Here is a 9,815-nt window from a genome sequence, read left to right as displayed (position 1 = left end):
ATAGTACTAGATACAACCATGAAGAGGAAAACACGTCACAACATATGAGATATATATATATATATTAGGGGTGCAACGATACACAAAATTCACGGTTCGGTTCAATACTTTGGTGTCACGGTTTGATATTGTTTCGATACAAAAAACTGTTCATGCCTTTTTAATTTGTCATTTATTAAAATTATAAATCTATATTTTAACTCAAAAGTACAGTTTTTAAATTTAATGTTGCTGAAACAACAAAGTAATAAAAAAATAAATCTATCTGATGGAGAAATCCCTCATCTTTGGAAAAGAGAGTTTATTACAGAGAAATGTCTCTTTCCAAAATAAAAGCTATACTATACTCTTCTTCTGGGCTATATTCTCAGCAGCATATGAAACATATCAGGTCCCCATAAGGAGCATCATGTGCTAACAGCTGTCTAAGGCTATGTTCACACTGCAGGCGAAAGTGCATTAAATCCGATTTTTTTGACCCTATGCGACCCATCTATCCAATCATGGTGTGACAGTGTGAACGGAACAAATCCGATATTTTCAAATCCGATCTGGGTCACTTTCGTATGTGGTCCTGAATCCGATACATATCTGATGTTTTAGAAAGCTGCTGTTTGATGGTCAAGTCGCATTAAACCCGTCTTTTACGTCACTGACACAAGACAGACACCAATTATCAGCGCCAGAGAAGACATCGCGAACGCTTCCAGGACATCCAGCGTAGATGTTAGTGAAACTGTTGGGAAGACAACGTGAACATTTTCTTTGTACTGTATAATCTGCAGATTCTGACAGAAATCTGTAACTATCCTTTGAAGCACTGCTCCTCTAAAACAGCAATAAGGATCATTATTAGGTTATTTACATTATTATGTAAATAACAAAATAACTTAAAGCAAAATTGGGAAACGTAAGTCCGAAGTCTTTATATTAAGGGCCATCAGTCAAACAATGCTGTTGCTCTGGGTCTAAACAGAGCACGTTGTGTGTGACGTCTTCTTTTGCGCATGCGGCAGCTTTGAGCGTTCACACTAGAGCGCGTTTGCTGTCGCATTTTATTTGTAGTGTGAACGAGCAGACAAAAAAATCGTATCTGATCAAAAAATTGGAATTGAGCATTAAGACCTGCAGAGTGAACGTAGCCTAAATGACTCAGGTAAAGTTTGTAGCATGCGTGCTTGTTGTTTTTGTCTGCTTCCACTTGTCTTTGCACGAGGATGATGTCGGAGTAAATGTGCAGTCATATTCGTTGTGTTCCCACTAGTGCTGTCAGCGGTAATCTGAAATGACGTTAACGCCACAACACGGCAAATCTCCGTTAACGAGCTACCGCGGATCGCCCCGTGCGTGGGGCTGGACGGCGTCAACACGTTAACGAGCTAACTGCGCTAACGCACTAGTTCCCACCAATGTAATTGAGCATTGCTGACACATCCAACATACTGTTTTACTTTAGTCCATGATGCGCTTACCTTCAGGGTCATACGTCACATGAAGACCAAAATAGTTCCAAACGCCAGATCTGAATGAGGGTGGGGGAGGTTCAATTTGCCATGTTGCAACGAGCTTAGCTTCTGTCTTGCTAGCTTGCGCTGCGCTCAGTGGATCTGCACTCGACAGTGCAGCCTAGGCGGAGTAGTCGAACGCAGATCCACTGAGCGCTCAACACAGACAGCACCGTCAGAAGAAAAGTTGATAAAATAAATTAAAAATTTTGTATTGTTCGATACATATGCGTACCGAACCGAAAGCACTGTATCGAACGGTTCAACATCGATACGAGTATCGCTGCACCCCTAATATATGTTTATTTGGGTTGGTGGTTGTATTCCTGAAAGTACTGCTGTACTGCGGTTAGCAAAACTCCATTTCAGAAGAGCAATTCACTGCAGTAACCGGCAAGTAATTTAAAGACCCATATTTATTTTACACAACAGGACAAAAACAACATGTCAAATTCTGAAATTAAGAATTTCATCAAAATGTAACAAGTTTGTACACTTACAGCTCTGTGTTGGGGACCTGTGGAGACTCACTGCTATACCTTTGAAAGAAAAGGATTTCCCCTGCTCAACAGTGTGGGCCTTCACATCTGTATATATCCATCAGCATTAATAGGGCCTTCGCTGATGTGTAGGTTATCCATCCCATGTTCAAGATGCAACACAGTTTACTATGATAACAATGGTTCCCCTCCTCTCTAGTCTGCAGATCACAACATCCATGACCAAAACAATTTTAAATTCTGACCGTTTCCACTACACCTCAAAGTTTGAAGATGGAGCTGACAATTTAGCTGTTGACCAATAGCACCACTCTTCTGTGCTGTGGGTGAAAGATTAAGATCACAGACACAAAGGGAGGAGAACTGCATCCAGAGGACCAGCGTTTACTTTGGTTTTCTGGAAGCAGTTCTTCAATGTATGTTTCGGCTAATTGTCGTGTTGGGAGATAAATCAACAACCGAATGTTGCTGGTGGCTCAGAGTGACTTAATATCATTAATGAGAGAAACATTTGACATATGTTTCAAGTATCATAGAACAACAAGTTCTCTAGCATATCGAGACTATCTCTCCACACCGTTACATATTCCATAGGTACGGGGTACGACCCCCCTTGGTCGTGGCATGTGGATATTTCATATGTGTATATTTCTTTAAGACACTCCGGCACGCCCGGCTACGCCCCACAGCTTACGTTTAAAACAGCTGTGCAGACGTGACACCGGTGATCGTTGATCTCCACTTGTTGTGTGTGTGTGCGAAAGAGTGCTTACCTTGAGAGTATTGTGTGTGTGCGTCTATTGGAGCGTGCTTCGGCATCCTCCGTGGGTAGGGTTGCCAACTCCCTGAGAAATAAATAAGGGACACCTCGTGGCCAGGGCCGGGTGACCCAGTTGTCTTCACCCTTCCCAGTGTGGTGAATTTTTTAGCTCTTTTTTTGTGTGTGAAATTATTTTTTTAACCATTTGACTAGAATTTGATTTAAGTAGATGCGTATTCTTTGTGATATCAACACATGGGAAACAAAAATCATTTAGCCATTTATTTTTAGCTCAAAATGACAACATTAACACAATAAAACAGGTCTCTTTCTTAAACAGAAGCCTGTCATGCTTAACTTTTGAGAATAAAAGTAAATCTTTCTTTAAAAGAACTCTGTCCTGCTTAACTTAAAATTATATAAATTAATAGAAAACAATAGAAAGAAAAATATTCTTGTAACAGTGCACATTTAGTGCATTTAGTGCAACTGGCTTCAGTAGAGGCATTATTTCAGCTTTTGCTCCCGTTTGTAAACCCACTTGTTCCCATGATTACGCATCATAACTCATCATCATTATTCATCTATGTATTACTTTTATGTATTACTCATCTATTTGTTGTAATCATCTATCCTTGCAGTTGTTTATTACACAAAATAAATTATATTATCACACTTCTGGCCACATAGCGCTGATATTCACTGCACATGCCCATTTTAACCTTAACCAGAGAGTTTAAAAACAAACAAACCAGTGTTTACATACCATATCTGCTTCCGCCGTGGCCTGGTGGACAAAAATTGGTTAAGGGTTCCCCGAGCTTTCACGCCCCTCATGTTCTTCATGTGCCCACCATTAGAAGCATGCCTATGGAAAAAGTGCGCCGTGTAGTATACGTGGGGTAACGAGAAGCGATTAACACCTCACGACCAGCTCCCGATCATCAATCGCTCGTGAGGGTGTCACCGCAGCCGCTCACACTGCTCACGCGCAAACACGTAAACGTCTGTGAAAAAGACGGAGCAGCACGGCTGTGCAGTGTGTGATCTGGACACAAGCGATGGAGGCACAACTTGTAGAACTTTGGAAAGCTCATCCGAGCCTTTTCGATGTGGCATCACCAAATTATCACGACCACAACAACCGTGAAAATAGTTGGATTTACATTGCTGCTCAATCACAGCTGCCTGATCATGTTTTTCATTAGCAATTTAGCAAAGCTGATGGTGGTGTGTGTCTGTGTGAGTGAAAGACAGAGAGGGAGAGCGAGCGACAGATTATCTGTTATAACCTTCATTTTATGAAGGCGCAGTGTGAGCACTCAGGTCGCATCAGAGCATCGGGCGGTATAGTGTGAGACCCTGCATCATCACCTACGAACTTCTAACCCCTGCGAGCCAATCGTGCAGTTTGAAAATCGCACAGCGTTTGCCCAGCTTCAGGTGTACTGTCGTCTGAGACCTGCACCGCAGTGTCGGCGTTTGTTTCCCTGTTGGCCATGCTTTTTGTTGTGGTCATCTGTTGTCTTCCGGTATTTTCTCCGCAAGCGACCTTTCCTCAACCAATGAGATGAGCAGTAATCTGAATTGTCATACTCGAATTGTCATAAGTGTGCTGTCAGCTCATTGGTCACAAAGCAGGAGCGGGGCTGGGAATTATGTTTTCAAACAAAGCATTAATTACATTAAAACTTATAGACTACTTTTGATTCTCACTGTATTACGGGACAAAGTGCGTCCCTTTTCAGCTCAATACGGGACGTGTACTTTTGTTTCTAAATACGGGACGATTCCGTTTTTTAAGGGACGGTTGGCTACCCTATCGGCGACACACCCGCCGGGGGTCAAACTCTGGTAATTGGTGATTCTGTTCTCAGACATGTGAAGCTAGAGACACCGGCAACCATAGTCAATTGTCTTCCAGGGGCCAGAGCAGGCGACATTGAAGGAAATTTAAAACTGCTGGCTAAGGGTAAACGTAAATTCAGTAAAATCATAACTCACGTCGGCAGTAATGACACCAGGTTACGCCAATCGGAGGTCACTAAAATCAATATTGAATCGGTGTGCAACTTTGCCAAAACAATGTCGGACTCTGTAGTTTTCTCTGGTCCCCTCCCCAATCAGACCAGGAGTGACATGTTTAGCCGCATGTTCTCCTTAAATTGCTGGCTGTCTGAGTGGTGTCCCAGAAACGATGTGGGCTTCATAGATAATTGGCAAACCTTCTGGAGGAAACCTGGTCTTGTTAGGAGAGACGGCATCCATCCCACTTTGGATGGAGCAGCTCTCATTTCTAGAAATATCGACAAATTTACTAAACCCCTCAAAATATGACTATCCAGAGTTGGGACCAGGAAGCAGAGTTGCAGTCTTACACGCCTCTCTGCAGCTTCCCTCCTCCTGCTACCCCCCCAAAAACCCATCTCCATAGAGACTGTGTCTGCTTCCAAAAAGACAAAAAACAAACTAAAAACCAGCAACAAACAACTTAAACATTTACAAAGAAAGAACAATACAGTATCCACATCTGAACCAAAGAGTAAAACAGTGAAATGTGGATTATTAAATATTAGGTCTCTCTCCTCCAAGTCTCTGTTAGTACATGACTTAATAATTGATCAACAAATTGATTTACTCTGCCTTACAGAAACCTGGTTGCAGCAGGATGATTATGTTAGTTTAAATGAATCAACACCCCCGAGTCATTCTAACTACCAGAAACCTCGAAGCACAGGTCGAGGGGGAGGTGTGGCAGCAATTTTTCACACCAGTCTATTAATCAACAAAAGACCCAGACAGACTTTTAATTGATTTGAAAGCCTGATGCTTAACATTGTCCACCCCAGCTGTGAAACTCAGAAACCAGTCTTACTTGTTATCATCTATCGTCCACCTGGGCCTTACACAGAGTTTCTGTCTGATTTCTCAGACTTCATATCTAATTTAGTTCTGAGCTCAGATAAAATAATTATTGTGGGTGATTTTAACATCCATGTTGATGCTAAAAATGACAGCCTCAACATGGCATTTAATCTGTTGTTAGACTCAATTGGTTTCTCTCAAAATGTAAAAGATCGCACCCACCACTTTAATCACACTCTAGATCTTCTTTTAACATGTGGCATAGAAACTGAACGTTTAACAGTGTTTCCTGAAAACCCTCTCCTGTCTGATCATTTCCTGATAACATTTACATTTACAATAATTGATTACACAGCAGTGGAGAGTAGACTTTATCAAAGTAGATGTCTTTCTGAAAGTGCTGTAACTAAGTTTAAGAATATAATCCAGCCACTGTTATCATCGTCAATGCCCTGTACCAACACAGAGCAGAGCAGCTACCTGAACGCTACACCAACAGAGGTCGATTATCTTGTTAATAATTTCACCTCCTCACTATGTACGACTCTGGATACTGTAGCTCCAGTGAAAACTAAGGTCTCTAATCAGAAGTACCTGACTCCGTGGTATAATTCTCAAACACGTACCCTAAAGCAGATGACTCGTAATCTGGAGAGGAAATGGCGTGTCACAAATTTAGAGGATCATCATTTAGCCTGGAGAAATAGTTTGTTGCTTTATAAGAAAGCCCTCCGCAAAGCCAGAACATCTTACTATTCATCACTGATTGAAGAAAATAAGAACAACCCCAGGTTTCTCTTCAGCACTGTAGCCAGGCTGACAAAAAGTCAGAGCTCTTTTGAGCCAACCATCCCTTTAACGTTAACTAGTGATGACTTCATGAACTTCTTCACAAATAAAATTTTTATCATTAGAGAAAAAATTACCAATAATCATCCCACAGATGTAATATTATATACAGCTACTCTTAGTACCATTGATGTTAAATTAGACTCTTTTTCTCCAATCGATCTTTCTGAGTTAACTTCAATAATTACTTCCTCCAAACCATCAACGTGTCTTTTAGACCCCATTCCTACAAAACTGCTTATTTGGAATAAACAATAATAATATTCAACAATAAACTGGATCAATTTCAATGATACTTAGATATTAGAAATGAGTGAAACTGTATTTATCAGAACTGCAGCTAAAGAAATCTAGGTTAGCCTGGATAAGTTCCTTCAGGGTGAACTTGTTGCTGACACAGATCAGGATCAAACTAAATCTGAAGTGGACGGGAGACAGATTTCTTTCTGTTTTTTTTGTCTATCCTTGGATTGTGAGTCATAAATTAATGTTCTCTGGAAATTGTGTGTATATTTCTGTGTCTTCTATTTCCCATAAAGCAACAGAGTGAAGTGCTTGATGTTGTCACACGAGTCTTTTATTTGAAGGATTCCAGTTACAAACGGCTCCTGCAAATCTAGACTCTCTGTTAATGCCACATGATTCACAGATTTATCCCTGTTATATGTATTTATACATGTCTCTCGCTCACATTCTTCTGTGGCTGCTGTGGAAACTGAATCTCCTGGAGGAACCCACCCGAGGGAGAAATAAAGTTTCACCTAATATAATCTAAATCTATCTAATGATTGAGTCCATGTGTTTGGTATCTGAGCTGTAAGCAGCTTCATCTGCGGCCTTCTCTTCCACTGACCCAGAGGAATTCCTTTATCCTATAAAACATGTGGAACATTAAACTGGTGCTGCTCCCAGTAGGACCATCAATATTCCTGCACACTGTAAATGACTGGACTAGTCTGGAGTTTCCTTCTCCTCATGCTCAGCCTGCAAACAAGTTTTTCTTTGGGATGATGGAGATATTTGAAATCTTCATCAGCTTCTATGGCTGCAGCAAATGAAAAGCACATTTTTCTTTTCTAACAGGATCTGTGGAAGACCTGCTGGACCTGGTCTGCCGATGGTCCCATCTGCAGACCAGGTCTACGCAGGGCCTACGCCGCTTTCGGCTGCTTTAATAATGTTTCTGTCTTATATGTTCATTTGGATGAACTGTGTTGTTATTTTTGTGCTGTTTATCCAATAGTAAAAACTGAATAAACTGCTAAAAATAAAAGTGCCTTCTTTATCTCAGTTTTACTTTTTATATTATAACCTGGTAGTTGGTGTTTTGCGTAGTGAGGAAGACTTTCATTCATCTATAGAATAGAATAGTTATTTTTATTGTCACTGTCACAAGAACAATGAAAGGCAGTTTGGCATCTCTCCATGTGTGTGAAATACACACTAGCGTAAGTATTAACACAGTAACACAGACAGATTTACATTTACACAGTAAAGAAGATCATATCTATCCATTTATGTAAGGGTCATTATTAAAAGATTTTACAGTATTGATATAACTAATAGTGATTTGTTTTTCTGTAGTAATCAGAATAAAAAAAATTAGAATCAAAATAATCTGTATTGTCACTTTACACTCAGGCAAGATTAAATATTGTGGCTTGTTGAAAGAGAGTAAAATATCGTACAGTATATAAAACTGAACACTATCATCTTTGTCACAATTATTGGTTAATAAAAACAGACGCAGTGCTAACGGCCACACAATGCTTAAATGTGATATTGTGCAAAGGATGCCCACAAATCAGCATTTCTCACCACTTCTCAAAATTGCTAGCAGGAAATGGTTTTTTTCAGTTCTCTGTCTGTTTCAAAGATGGCATTAAAGTCTCCAAGCTTTCAGGAAGTAAAACAGGAAGTGATTTTTATATTTTCATAAAGTTTTGGCTTGACTTAGATCTTATGAGTGATTCGTGCTGGTTCAGATACTGAGATAAGCTTGCTCTGCTTCCTCTTATCAGACAAATCATATTTTAAGATTTTGTTTTCTTGTTTTTTTTCCATGTTTGCTCTGGTTTTACACATTTCAGTTATAGGTTCACTACAGTATTTAATCAAATATCCAAGGACATTAATAACTTGTGCTGTTTAATGGCTGGGCGCCTCCTGGGTGAGGTGTTTTGGGCATGTCCCACCAGGAGGAGGCCCCGGGGCAGACCCACAACATGTTGGAGAGATTATATCTCTCGGCTGGCCTGGGAATGTTTTGTGTTCCCCCGGACAAGCTGGAGCAGGTGGCTGGGAAGAGGGAGGTCTGTGCTTCTCTGCTTAGGCTGCTGCCCCTGCAACCTGGCCCCAGATAAGTGGAAGAATATGGATGGATAATAACTCATGATTATATAGAGAACAACATTTGGATTATAGGTCACATCATCTTAATGTTCTTTTTTTTTTAAAAGCTGCCCAATCACAATTAGCACAACTCAGACAGGCTGGTGAAAAGTAATCTCCATCATGTTTTCAGAACAATCCCTTTAAATCCTTCAGTACCTTTGTCCCCTAGCACAAAGCTGGAGAAGAGCAGGACCAGCAATTAAATCTAAGATTATCATAACAACTAATTCACTGATGAAAAATCACACACTCAGAAATATAACCTTAAATACTTTACAAAGTAATTTCAAATATTGATGAACAAACAATACCTGGAGTTTTCCCCAGCTCTGACAGCTGGACAGAAAGCTGCAAAAATATTTTTACCATGACCTACAAAACAAATTTAAAATTTGTACTATAATGTGTACACATAGGATAATTAAAAAACATTTAATATTAAAACAAAACTCATTATGTAGTAAATATTATACCTCTGCTATATATAGGGATGGGTATCGTTTAGGTTTTATCTGATACCGGTGCCAAACCGGTACTTTTGAAACGGTGCCGGTGCTTAAACGGTGCTCAAACCGGTGCTTAAAGAACGGAGAACACAAAATTGGTCCAAAAACCTCTCATGTTCAGCTGTTTTTTTGTAAAAAGATAACAATGTTAGCCTTTTCTGCAGCTATGGGGCATATATGGTATCACTCTTGGCTGGAAGCAGCTTAAACAATGGAAAAAACACAAACTTTGTCCAAAAACCTCTCATGTTTAACTGTTTTCCACTTTTTCTTTGGTCATTTTAGCCTTTTTGGCCAGGGTGAAGGGAGTATCTGCCATCAAACAAGAAGACAGCTGCATGTAGCTATGATGATGTTTGCTAGTTCACCTTACATGCATTAATGTAATAACGTGGTTAGTAGGGGTGCAACGATACTCGTATCGAAATTGAACCGT

Source organism: Neolamprologus brichardi, chromosome 7 (assembly GCF_056152115.1).
Source record: "Neolamprologus brichardi isolate AB-2024 chromosome 7, ASM5615211v1, whole genome shotgun sequence".
Classification (NCBI taxonomy): Eukaryota; Metazoa; Chordata; class Actinopteri; order Cichliformes; family Cichlidae; genus Neolamprologus; species Neolamprologus brichardi.
Note: the sequence above shows the minus strand (reverse complement) of the source record.